Source organism: Dendropsophus ebraccatus, chromosome 9, assembly GCF_027789765.1.
Source record: "Dendropsophus ebraccatus isolate aDenEbr1 chromosome 9, aDenEbr1.pat, whole genome shotgun sequence".
NCBI classification, from domain to species: Eukaryota; Metazoa; Chordata; class Amphibia; order Anura; family Hylidae; genus Dendropsophus; species Dendropsophus ebraccatus.
This window is the reverse complement of record NC_091462.1, coordinates 25,564,705-25,579,154: the sequence shown is the minus strand read 5'-3', so window position 1 is coordinate 25,579,154 and position 14,450 is coordinate 25,564,705.

Genomic DNA, 14,450 nt, shown 5'->3' with positions numbered 1-14,450 from the left:
ATCTATAGGGGGGATACAGGGGGGAGCCATCTATAGGGGGGGATACAGGGGGAGCCATCTATAAGGGGGTGATACAGGGGGAGCCATCTATAGGGAAGATACAGGGGGGGATACAGGGGGAGCCATCTATAGGGGGGTACAGGGGGGAGCCATCTATAGGGGGGGATACAGGGGGGAGCCATCTATAGGGGGGGGGTACAGGGGGAGCTATCTATAGGGGGGATACAAGGGGAGCCATCTATAGGGGGAGATACAGGGGGGAGCCATCTATAGGGGGAATACAGGGGGGAGCCATCTATAGGGGGGGATACAGGGGGGAGCCATCTATAGGGGGGATACAGGGGGGAGCCATCTATAGGGGGGGATACAGGGGGGAGCCATCTATACGAGAGGGGGGGATACAGGGGGGAGCCGTCTATAGGGGGGGATACAGGGGGGAGCCATCTATACAAGGGGGGGATACAGGGGGGAGCCATCTATAAGGGGGGATACAGGTGGGAGCCATCTATATTAGGGGGGGATACAGGGGGGAGCCATCTATAGGGGGGGGGATACAGGGGGGAGCCATCTATACAAGGGGGGGGGGTAACAGGGGGGAGCCATCTATAAGGGGGGGAATACGAGGGAGCCATCTATAAGGGGGTAATACAGGGGGAGCTATCTATAAGGGGCCAATACAGATGTGCAGTGTGTAGAGAGATGAGGATGGTGACAGAGTGTGGAGCCTAATATGTCTGTCTGGCAGATTCTGTGGATTCGTGGCTCGGAGAAGTTCTCATAACGGCACAGGGCAAATGGAAAAGAAGATGAAAAGGGAAGAACTCCGATCAGAGAAGACGTCTCATGTGAGTCACTTGATGTATCTGCACTGTAATGTATATGGTGTACAGAACCTGTGTAGAGCTGGGTACCTCTATATGACTGGATGAGGTGATAGTGATCTGTGTACAGTGGATTAGTCAGTAGCAGCGGTGGTGTTAGTCAGTATGCGGTGGTAATATTTGTTGCTTGTTATCTGGCATATATATAGAGAAGGGCAAAACAACATGTCTCATATAGACAGAGGAGCAACAACATGACTATTATATTATATATGAACCATGTTGTTTCCCTGTATTCTGTATAGATGAGACATGTTGCACTGGTGTGACAATAAACCCTGCAGATTGCTGTTGGAAGTGCTGTCTCCATTGCGTTTTTTGGATACTTTGAAGCCAACCTGGTCTGGTTTGGTGCGGCACGCACGCACGGTTATTTTTTGTTTTTGCGCTGCTGAAAGACTGTATTGTGAATTAAAGTTTATGTTAACAATAATTAGTATTTTTTATTGTACGTAATTGTACTGGCTAGGGGCGGGGTTGCAAAGATGGGGGGGGGGTTTGATGGCGGCGGCCGCGGGGGGTGGGGCCCAATTCGCACCTCTGCCCAGGGGCCCATAATGCTGTTAAGACGGCCCTGCATCAATGTATTATCTATTTATCTATCTATCTATCTATCTATCTATCTATCTATCTATCTATCTATCTATCTATCTCTCTATTATCTATCTATCTCCTATCTATCTATCTATCTATCATCCATCAATGTATTATCTATCTATCTATCTATCTATCTTTCTTCTATCTATCTATCTATCTATCTATCTATCTATCTATCTATCTCTCTATCTATCTACCATCTACCTATATTATTTACCTATATGTACCTATCACATATCTTTCTCTTCATCTACCTCTCTCTTTCACATCTATCCATCTGTCTATCACACATCAGTTTTCTGTTTTCCTCCTCTTTCCCCTCGTCCTGGTTTTCCTCCCTCCCTTTGCTGAAATCCATTTTCAATGTTAGTAAAAACAAATAAGGAAATGATTATTGCCCCTAAGACTAATTCCCAAATTTCCACTCCTGCCGCAGAAATCCACTGATCCGGCCCCATCCATATCTCCAATGTTTCCAAATATATATCCTAGCGGCGACTGAATGTTACCATGTGTCTTCCAGAGGACATAAATAATGGATACATATGGTAAAATAATCAATCACCATGCAGCCAGCACTACAAACAATTCTCCCCCACCCTGGGCACCAGAACTATGTGGCCTCTGCACAATCCCAGGCCTTTGAAGTTTTAATTGTAAAACAGGGATCCTTGTGTTTAGACGTTTCTATCAATCATGGTTTACCAAGAAAAAGCGACTGCTAGGAAAGTGACAGTGGCTGCGTGCTAGGGACACACTAAATGGAGACTGGTTTGGAGGGATAGATAGCTATGGTGCTGCTGTCACATCCAGTCTTGTATCTCTACAGACTGTAACAGCAAAGGGAAACTATTCTCCATGAAGTCAATGGGGCACCATAAGGTCTGTGATGTGGGACAGAATGTAATGTTCCTGCCCTAACATTGTTGGACATGTCCAGTCCACGAAATCTTGCCCAATTTATCACCACTTTTGAACAATTAAAAAGTAAGAAAAGTCAAATATTAGGCTATGGTCACACGTATGAGATTGGCCATTCTGTATCATCCCGGATCATCCTGCGCCGCTGAGTTCCAATGCGGGCACATCCGTGCGCGCCCGTCCGTCCGCCTCAGAACTCCCCACTGCACACAATGGAGCGTGCGGCCGGAGCCGCTCACTACACTGTCTGCACTGACAGGGTTTTCTGCGGCCGCTATTGAATGAATAGCGGCCGCAGAAAACTGATGCTAGGGGTCCCGGCCAGAGTGTACACTATGGGGGAGATTTATCAAAGGGTGTAAAATTTAGACTGGTGCAAACTACCCACACCAACCAATCACAGCTCAGCTTTAGGCAGTGCTGAAAGGAAAGCTGAGCTGTGATTGGTTGCTGTGGGCAGTTTGCACCAGTCTAAATTTTAAACCCTTTGATAAATCTCCCCCATAGTGTACACTCTGGCCGGGATTCCATAGACTGCAATGTAACGTATATTTTCGTATTAATTTCGGTCGTTGTTGCAATCGGCAACAACGTCTGTAGTTTTACGAAAATATACATAGTGTGAACATAGCCTTAAAGAGTAGAATAGCACGTGCCATAATATGTAAACTTTTCACATGCAATATAATTCCTTCAATGTTTTGAAATTATGCAAAAAAAAAAAAGTCACAAAGGGTACAAAAAGTCACAAAAAGTTCCTTCACAGAGACGTGGACACTGGCGAAGAAGCAAAGTTGTGTAGGGAAAGAGATGCATGTGACAGATCAAAGAGCACAATGCAAACAGTATGGGGGTCACTGCAATAATTACATATGTACTATACAGGGTTAGCATGTTTAGATCCATGATGACTTTCCTTATGTACCAGATTTATCAGAGGGCACATGTATGACAAGAAGTTAGTTCAGACACTGGGCACGGCAATGGCACTTTTGATACACATGGACCTATGTATATGTAAAGGAAGCTGGCTCAGCATCAAAGCACCAGCTGGACAAGTAGATGCTTTGCATAAGAATGTAATACACCGACTGGTTGTGCCAGTTAGTTGGTAGGCTCAGGTATCAATTTTGCAATGGAACCCAGGAGAATCAGCGATACCTCTGTGTGTCACCAGCATGTGGGTGCCAGGTACCTGGATATCAGTTTAACAGCTCCTCACATAGATGTGAAATGAATAAACGAATGAATCTATCTATCTATCTATCTATCTATCTATCTATCTATCTATCTATCTATTTCCTATCTATCTATCTATCTATCTATCTATCTATCTATCTCCTATCTATCTATCTATCTATCTATCTATCTATCTATCTATCTATCTATCTCCTATCTATCTATCTATCTATCTATCTATCTATCTATCTATCTTTTATCTATCTATCTATCTATCTATCTATCTATCTATCTATCTATCTCCTATCTATCTATCTATCTATCTATCTATCTATCTATCTTTTATCTATCTATCTATCTCCTATCTATCTATCTATCTATCTATCTATCTATCTATCTATCTATCTATCTATCTATCATCTGTCTATCTGTAATAGTCCCTATTACACACGGTGATCAGCAGCAGATCGTTGCTATCTGTATCGTTGGTCTTTCAACATGTTGAAAGACATTGAAAGACAGCGATGAGCCGACATTGTGCGACATTGCCTTTTTAATTAGACAAAGCAATTACCAGCCATACTGGCCGATAATCGGCTGAAAGCGGCCGATAATCGCATTGTGTAATAGGGCCTTAACTTTCTTTCTTTTTTCTTGTATTATCTATCTATATATAACAGCTTACTCTCTCTTTCTCTCTTTTAATAGCTATCTATTATTTTACATCTGTATTTTACTCAAAATCCTAAGTACTACTTGACCTGAGAAGCACAGATGTACTTTAAACGTCTTGGCCTTTCCATTGATAATCCAAATGAAAATGTTATCACCTAACGCTCACAGAGACACTTGATATTTGTTATACTGTGTAATAATTATAAACTGATCCCACATAGTATGTAAATAGGAATTGTAATATATACCATAATACCATCACTATCACCTGTGTGTGCAGTGTATAGGATCTGTGTTTGTTATCAAACTGTTGTAGTCAATGTAAAGTAAAGATGAAACACATGTTGGCGTCAAACAAACTTTTGCTAAAAAGTGTATGAATACAAAAGGGGGAGATTTATCAAACATGGTGTAAAGTGAAACTGTCTCAGTTGCCCCTAGCAACCAATCAGATTCCACCTTTCATTCCTCACAGACTCTTTGGAAAATGAAATGTGGAATCTGATTGGTTGCTAGGGGCAACTGAGCCAGTTTGACTTTACACCATGTTTGATAAATCTCCCCCTTGAGGCTATGTTCACACTACGTAAGAGACCGACCGTTCCGTGACCCCGGCCGGGTCATGGAACAGCCGGTCTCTGGCCGGATCATCTCGGCCAGTACTTAAGTACCGTCCGGATAATCCTTTCGGCCGCAGAGCTCTGATGCGGGCGCATCAGCGCGTGCCTGCATCAGAGCTTCCCATAGCACACAGTGAAGCGAGCGGCCGGAGCCGCTCGCTTCACTGTGTGAACTGACAGGTCTTTCTGCGGCCGGATTTCACTGAATTCCGGCCTCAGAAAACTGACATGTCAGTTGTTTGCAGCGGCGTATGGGATCCCGGCCGGAGCGTATACGATGTGTGTACGCTCCGGCCGGGATCCCATTGAAAGTAAGGTTATGTTCCACCCCGCAAAACTATGGCCGTAGTTTTACGTAGTGTGAACATAGCCTTAAGGTGTTTGGTTACATAAAGTGTTTGGTTATATAAAGTGTAACTATACTTTCAAAAAACTTTATGTCATAGTGACATTTTAGAAGTTCTCATTAGTGGATGGGCTGAGGGCCGAGGGCCTCACTGATCACAGACATTTGAAAAGTTACTGATCACAGTGGGCCTCACTGCTGATCCAGACATATAGCTGGGGAGAGGACGTGGCAGCAATATGATCCACTCTACGTACGGCTTCTTATGCTGACAATGTAGCCTTATAGAAGACTTACAAGCCGTTATGGAGATACAGCCAGGGAGTGGAGGGCACGGCTGCTGCGCTCTTTCCCCAGCTACATCTCCTGATCACAGCTCTGAACAATATATGGAAATCCAACAGCACCGTGAGACCAGGTCCAATGAGCGGCTGAGGGGCGGTGAGGATGCACGCTGGACGGTCGGCCATCCCAGTACTGGCCAATAAACGTAGTCAAGAGAGGAGTCCTACAGCATCCAATGTACTTCAAGATGTTTGGTGTCACAGCTGTGTTCTGCTCCTCGGTTATGGAATAAACACCTAACATCTTAAAGTACATTGGATGCTGTTGGACTCCTCTCTTCATTGTGTCTGATGATATTTCTGATGACAGATACTCTTTAATTTGCAGTTGTGGATTTTGCTGTGGAAAATGCTGCAGATCTGCAGCAACGTCTGCATCTGTAAATTTGTGAACTGTCAATTAACTTTTTTTTTATGTTTTCTTTTTCTACAACATTATTGAAAATGTAATTTAGCCGCCCTATTGAACCATATCCTAAGCATACTGTCAGACTAGGCAATTAAAAAAAACCCAATAAAAATGTAGGAATTCTTTCTAGTCTGAGTGCTCTCTGCTGCCACCTCTTTGTGTTCAGAACTGTCCAAAGCAGGAGAGGGTTTTCTATGGGGGTTTGCTACTGCTCTGGACAGTTCCTGTCATGGACAGAGGTGGCAGCAGAGAGCACTATGTCAGACTGGAAAGAATACACCACTTCCTGCAAGACATACAGCAGCTGAGAAGTACTGGAAGACTGCTTTTTGAAAAAAAAATTAATAATAATTTAATAGAAGTAATTTGCAAATGTATTTCTGATTTAAAAAAACTATTATTTTTTTTTCTCCAAAGTACCCCTTTAAGGTGTCAATACACTTTTAATTGCCGGTGACCAACAACTCCATTATTTTCCCACCATGTTCTATGGAGGAAGAGCTTGGATACCACCCTACATATCACAGTCGGTGAGTTTGGCAGATGTTCCTTTAGGCCATGTTCACACATAACTTCCGTACTAATCACGGCCGTTGTTGCAACGGCCGTGATTGGTACGGAACCTACGTTGTTCTGCAGGCCGAGGGAATCCTGGCCGGAGTGTATACATGTCATATACACTCCGTCCGGAATCCCTAGCAGCGACGTAGAAAACTGACATGTTAGTTTTCTGCAGCCGCTATTCATTGAATAGCGGCCGCAGAAAACCCTGTCAGTGCACACTATGGAGCGAGCGACTCCGGCCGCACGCTCCATAGTGTGCAGTGCAAGTGGAGAAGAAAAATTACCAAAAAGTCCTTTTGGGGACCAGCGCTGCTCCTGGAGAATTCACAGCCACGATGCAGGTGTAAGAAAAGTGGAGTTTATTGTAAAAGCACAGGTATTACGCGTTTCAGAAGCCACAGCTTCCTTCATCAGAAAATCGGCTAACCTTTCACCATTTCCCCCTAATTGAACCACATAGATTCTACACTATATATCCCTTTGATAGATAGAAGCTGCCAAAACAGCACCGATCCTGACCTTAAATCATTTGAGTGTTTACATGTCTCTGATAGCGCCGCCCAGCAACCTATGTGGGCAGTCCTGGCGCCTTTTCTGACAGTTTTTTTGTAACCATGTACCCTTTATAAACCTCATTGTTTGTCTCTTATCTGTATGCACATTTTCTGATGAAGGAAGCTGTGGCTTCTGAAACGCGTAATACCTGTGCTTTTACAATAAACTCCACTTTTCTTACACCTGCATCGTGGCTGTGAATTCTCCAGGAGCAGCGCTGGTCCCCAAAAGGACTTTTTGGTAATTTTCCTTCTCCACTTGCATTCTTCCCACGGGCCCCATTTTCCCTTTGGGAGCATCCCGGTGAACCTATCCTAGGACTAGCTTGCAGCTCCGGCAAAGAATACAGTACCACCATCCAAAAACCATTGAATACCCCACACAAGGGGTGATATGCACAAAGCCCAAGGGGCGAAAAGGTGAGCCTTCAATCACTAACCTTCGCCCACGACACCATTCCTAACGGTATCACACGAGGCGCCGCCTCTTGCCTTTTTTTCCTCCTTCTTTCTATAGTGTGCAGTGGGGAGTTGTAAAGCAGGTGCGCACAGATGCGCCCGCATGAGAACTCTGTGGAGCTAAAGATCATCACTTCAGTACCGTCCGGATGATCTTTTCAGAGACCGGCCGTTCAAGTCGGTCTTTTACAAGGTCTAAACATGGCCTTACTGTGTAAGGCCGCCATTTCTATGTAACCCTACTAGATGGTCATTGTATAATAATATAGGAAAAGATATAACCGTGTTCTCCCCAACATGAGCAGCTGTGCAGTTGCCAAGGATGAAAAGCTTTATATTATTTGCTGCCATCTGGTGAGTAATAGTGACAGGTCTGCTACTTTGACTACACTGTTGTCTTCCTTGCAATGTATCTCTGAGATTTATTACATGTGTGATAGGTACTTTGCTCACTTGCAAATATATTGAACAGAACATATTCACGGATCCATATGTTTCAGCAGATAGAGGCAAAGAGACCTAGAGAAATCCGAGAATTTGGTATAGAGCTTTGTATAGAGATGCTTGGGTCATGTCCCTCACATGCTCTTTCTTTTCCGCTCATGGATCAGTCGGCGCTGACACCTTTGACCTTCACAGATATCTATTGATCGGTGGGATTATCCGTAAGGATAAATGAAGAGATGCTTATTGAAGGGCAACCAATTACATGTGAAATAGCTGAGGCTATAAACAAATAGGAGGTAATATAGTAAACCTGGCCATGCATATTATGTGATTGCAAGGCAGAAGTCATTTAGCTAGCCATTAACATCCCCGATCCTCCATTACCATGTCAATCTATGGACATTAGGACAAGGGGTTATCAATGCCGCTTATATCTGGTTGGACTTGGGGGGGGGGGGGGGGGGGCAGAGTAAATCAAAATCCAATATGGCCAATTCCTTGTCACCCTCACAGTAAGGCTATGTTCACACAACATATGTTTTCGTATTTATACGGCCATTGTTGCAATTTGCCGTATAACCACGAAAAAAGTACGTTGGCCGAGTGTCTATGGGATCCTGGCCAGAGCGTATTCACATAGTATACGCTCCGGCTGGGACCCCTACCGACGCCGCAAACAACTGACATGTCACTTTTCTGCGGCCATAGGAAACCATGTCAGTGCACACTATGGAGCTAGCGGCACCGGCATGAGAACAAAGATGGTGTTCTCCACCAGAAATCTGATTTGTGTTGGGGAAGGGGGGTAAGCTTTAAGCAGAGAGCATTGTGTCAGACTGGAAAGAAAAGACCACTTCCTGCAGGACACAGGGTTGTCTGGCAGCCTCGCCAGTAGATGACCTCAGTATTATGGAACGGTTCTGAGGAAGCATACTATGGAAGACTCTATGCTATCTACTTGCCATTCGCATTAATTGCCATTGCTTATGTAGCACCGACATAATCTGCAGTACTTAATTCTTTTTTGCAATAAGACTCTCAATCTGCAATTAACCCATCGTAATGTATTTGGAGTGTGCAAGAAGGCCAGAGTACCAGGAGGAAACCCACACAAATACAAGTAGGACATACAGGCTCCATGCAGACATTGTCCTTGGTCAGACCGGAACCCGAGACGTCAGCACTGCAAGCTTTACTGGAATGGAATAGCTTATAATCAAGGATTTCACTTCCCATAATCCCCACAATAGTTCTATGAGAAATGTACAGTAAAAAGCCCAGAATATGTTACCCCTCAGTATCAATGGATATACTTACATTGGGGGACTCTGACTTTTCACCTTAAAGGGGTTATGAGTTCCTGTTCCACATCCCAGCTGGCGGTCTTGGAAGTATACTTTCCAAGATGAGAGGAGGGCTGGTACTTGTTGCGAGCACTACATGCTGGTGAAACCATGTCCGCATGCAATATGCGTCAGGTGAATAATGTCGCCGCAACATCGGTAACGTCGGGCAGCTAAGGTACATCATGTGTGGCTGTGGTTTTAGCGATGCTCCTGACATACACTGACCCCAATCTTATCTCAGAAGGTATCCTTTCAAGATGGCCATATGGGGAGCAGAACAACTGGGATCTTTTTGGCTGCCTGGATAACCCCTTTAAGAAAGATAACATTATTTAATGAGTAGTCCATATTAAGGCGAATGTACCATCAGGTATTTTAATCAATCGGGGCTTGTGCGGGGATGCAAGTGGCGCTGTCCTTTTTTGAAACACCAGGGGAGATTTATTAAACATGGTGTAAAGTGAAACTGGCTCAGTTGCCCCTAGCAACCAATCAGATTCCACCTTTCATTCCTCACAGAATCTTTGGAAAATGAAAGATGGAATCTGATTGGTTGCTAGGGGCAACTGAGCCAGTTTTACTTTACACCATGTTTGATAAATCTCCCCCATTGTCTTTTCCCGAGCCCCGGCCTGTCCTGGAGCACAGGAGGCAAGGCCGCCACCCCCAGTTTGGTCATATCCACTCCCCTTTGAGATGAGGCTCCATTGATTCTTGACTCCTCCACTTTTGGCTGGACCAGCCTACTGTCAAATATGTATGGGGGCTTCTTAAAGGGGTTATCCAGTGCTTCAAAAACGTGGCCCTTTTTTTCCAGAGACAGCACCACTATTGTCTCTAGTTTGGGTGGTAAGTTTAAAACTTAGTTCAATTGAAGTGAATGGAGTATAATAATGGTCCGTTGACACGGAACGATTATCGTTGGAATTTTCGCCATAACGTTCGCATTTGAGCTATAATCGGCTCTTGTAAACACAGTGAACAATGAAGCGACGAGCGAGAAATCGTTCATCGTGATCTTTCAACATGTTCTCAAATTGTCGTTGGTCGTTCGCTAAAAATTTGCAGATCGCTTCGTGTAAACAGTCACCGATTCACCCTATGTGTGAGATGGGCTTAAGCAATCTAAAAACGATCGCAATAACGATTTTTCCAAACGATATATCGTTCCGTCTAAATGCTGATCGTTATAAAAAACACATTGTAACTTCGAAATCGTTAATCGTTCGATTGGGCGAATTATCGCTCCGTATAAACGCAGCATTACAATCCAGACCTAAACTGGAGACAAGACTGGTGCTGTTATTGGAAGAAAGCGGCCATGTTTTTGTAGCACTGAATAACCCCTTTAACTCTCTCAGCTGTTGGGGAGAGCATTATCAGGTATGCTGGATAAGCTCCCACCCCCTCCTTTCACAATCAGCTGGACACTTATTCATTCGGGTCCGTCCACCTTTGCATGGGCAGCGCACACACCCTCACAATACAGCAGGGGCCTCAGTTTACCGCTACGTTTTGTTGACAACCCCAGGCACTTGGCATCCTGTTTTTGTTCTTCTCTTAGCATAAGAAAGGCGTACCTTGCAGAGGACCATTGGAGTGGTTATTCAGTAACAGCTGGCAATCTCAGCCTGACATCCCCCAAGCCAGTAAATACATTCAATATGTAGGGCAGTATATTTGACTGAAACCTACTGTAATGCATCTGCTTTGTATTTTAAACAGGATTCGGCTGCTGTGGCCTTGTCATATTATTCGGTAAATCATATTTTAGAATGCAGTGTAACTGCTCTTGTCACCAGCCAAATACATGGAGCTATAAAATTTTACAGAGGCTTAAAACGCGACAAGAGGTCAGGGGTAGTGGATGTTTGATTTTGCATCTCTGCGACATAACCTCAAGGTGTTTGTAGAATCATCTGTGACGGCTGTAGAGATACCTCGCTCATAAATAAACTGCACCACTCTAAATATTCCATGTGGACGCCCTGAACCCTGCATAAATTATGCACAAGTGGAAATAAGGCTATTTATGGTAATGACTATAATAATGAATATGCAAAATATGCAAAAGGCAGCAGACAACTGATTTATGGCCCTGATTCTGTTTGTGGTGGAAATGGTAAAAATTTGGCTATTACCGTTGTAGGGTGTTCCATCTAGAGAGGTATACATGTAAAATGTGTCCTATAATAGCATCTATCTGTCTATCTATCTATCTGTTATCTATCTATCTATCTATCTATCTATCTATCTATCTATCATCTATCTATCAATCAATCAATCAATCAATCATCTATCTATCTATCTATTGATGAGCAAACTTCTTGCATGCTTAAAGGGGTAGTCCACCCCAAAAAAATTTCTTTCAAATCAACCGGTGCCATAAAGTGCCAGAGATTTGTAATTCACTTCTATTAAAAAAATCTTAAGTCTTCCAGTACTTATCAGCTGCTGTGTGTCCAGCAGGAAGTGGTGTTTTCTTTCCTGTCTGACTCAGTGCTCTCTGTTGCCTCCTCTGTTCATGTCAGGAACTGTCCAAAGCAGGAGCAAATCCCCATAGAAAATCTCTCCTGCTCTCCAGACTGGAAATAATACAACTTCCTGTTGGGCATACAGTAGCTGATAAGTACTGGAAGGCTTGAGATTTTTTAATAGAAGTAAATTACAAATCTCTGGCACTTCATGGCAGCAGTTGATTTGAAAGAAATTATTTTTGGGTGAACTACCCCTTTAAGTTTGTCCGAACCTGAACGCTCTGCATTTGATTACCGGTGGCTCCCTAAGTATCTATCTATCTATCTCCTATCTATCTATCTTCTATCTATCTATCTATCTATCTATCTATCTATCTATCTATCTATTATCTATCATCTATCTATCTATATATATATCTATCTATCTCCTATCTATCTATCTATCTATCTATCTATCTCATATCTATCTATCTATCTATCTATCTATCTATCTATCTATCTATCTAACTATCTATCTATCTCCTATCTATCTATCTCCTATCTATCTATCTCCTATCTATCTATCTATCTATCTATCTATCTATCTATCTATCTATCTATCTCATATCTATCTATCTATCTATCTATCTATCTATCTATCTATCTATCATCTATTATTTATCTATCTATCTATCTATCTATCTATCTATCTATCTGTTATCTATCTATCTCCTATCTATCTATCTATCTATCTATCTATCTATCTATCTATCTATCTATCTATCTATCTGTTATCTATCATCTATCTATCTATCTTCTATCTATCTATCTATCTATCTGTTATCTATCTATCTATCTATCTATCTATCTATCATCGATCTATCAATCAATCAATCAATCAATTATCTATCTATCTATCTATCTATCTATCTATCTATCAATCTATCTATCTATCTATCTGTTATCTATCATCTATTTATCTATCTATCTATCTATCTATCTATCTGTTATCTATCTATCTATCTATCTATCTATCTATCTATCATCGATCTATCAATCAATCAATCAATCAATCAATTATCTATCTATCTATCTATCTATCTATCTATCTATCTATCTATCTATCTATCTATCAATCTATCTATCTATCTATTGATGAGCAAACTTCTTGCATGCTTAAGTTTGTCCGAACCTGAACGCTCTGCATTTGATTACCGGTGGCTCCCTAAGTTGGATACAGCTCTAAGGCTGCCTGGAAAACATGGATACAGCCTAAGTCACAGGCTGTATCCATATTTCCAGGACTCCCTAGGGCTGCATCCAACTGGTTCGGACAAACTTAAGCATGCAAGAGGTTTGCTTATCTCTAACCTTTGCCAATCCCACCACACACATGCATGCGCAGCTCAACCAAGTGTGCACATTTTTTAAATAAAAAGTGGAAGGGAAACTACTGCCAAACTCCTATTGAGGTTGCTTATCCCTTTTAAAGGGGTTATCCAGGCTTAGGAAAACATGGCCGCTTTCTTCCAGAAACAGCACCACTCTAATCCTCAGGTTGGGTGTGGGTTTTGCAGTTCAGTTCTATTAAAGCGAATGGAGCTGTATTATAATACTACCTACAACCTGAGGACAGGGGTGGTGCTGTTTTTGCGAGAAAGTAGCTTTGCTTTTTCTAATTCTTTATAACACCTTTAAGAATAAAAAAAATATGGGATTAAAGTCTAGAATTTAGAGCCTACCATTAACATTTGGTAATCGGCTGGTGCAAAATCAACAGGTTTGACAACGTATATCTGATGTGTATGGTCAGGTTTTGCATAGCAATGCTTTGTATTTGATCCAGCACAGAAGTGTGGCCACCCACCTGCAAACACCTCCTGCCCTACTGCCAGTGGCATCATTTACCTATTTGATTTAGCAACATCTGCACTGAAATAGCAGTGCCCCCTGCAATGTTGTTACGTTTTCATCCATTCTATAGGATTCTAATCTCCAAAGTGACAACATTTTGAAATTAAAAAAAATTTATTCTGCACCTTGAATAAATAATTGGAGAAACATGTTGAACATATCCAGGTATTAAAGGAGTAGTTTACTTTTCTCTCTCAAATCAACTGGTTCCAGCAAGTGGCAGAGATATGTAATTTACTTCTATTAGAAAATCTCAAGTCTTCCAGTACCTATCAGCTGCTGTATGTCCTGCAGGAAGTGGTATATTCTTTCCAGTGTGAAACAGTGCTCTCTGCTGCCACCTCTGTCCATGTCAGGAACTGCCCAGAGCAGGAGCAAATCCCCATAGAAAACCTCTCCTGCTCTCCAGAATGGAAAGAATACACCACTTCCTTCAGGACATACAACAGCTGATAAGTACTGGAAGATTTGAGATTTTTTAATAGAATTAAATTACAAATCTCTGGCACTTGCTTGGACCAGTTGATTTGTAAAAAGAATTTTTTTTGTGAACTACCCCTTCAATATTTTATTGATATATATATATATATTTCCTATTTTTCTTTAAAAAAATTTCTTCTTACTGGTTTCTGCATCTGATTTTTAATGCAATTCCCAATCTCAATACAGGGCGATAAGGCTTATTCCTCTTTAAATTGCTAATGAGGGTAAAATCAATACAATTCCTGACAGCATATT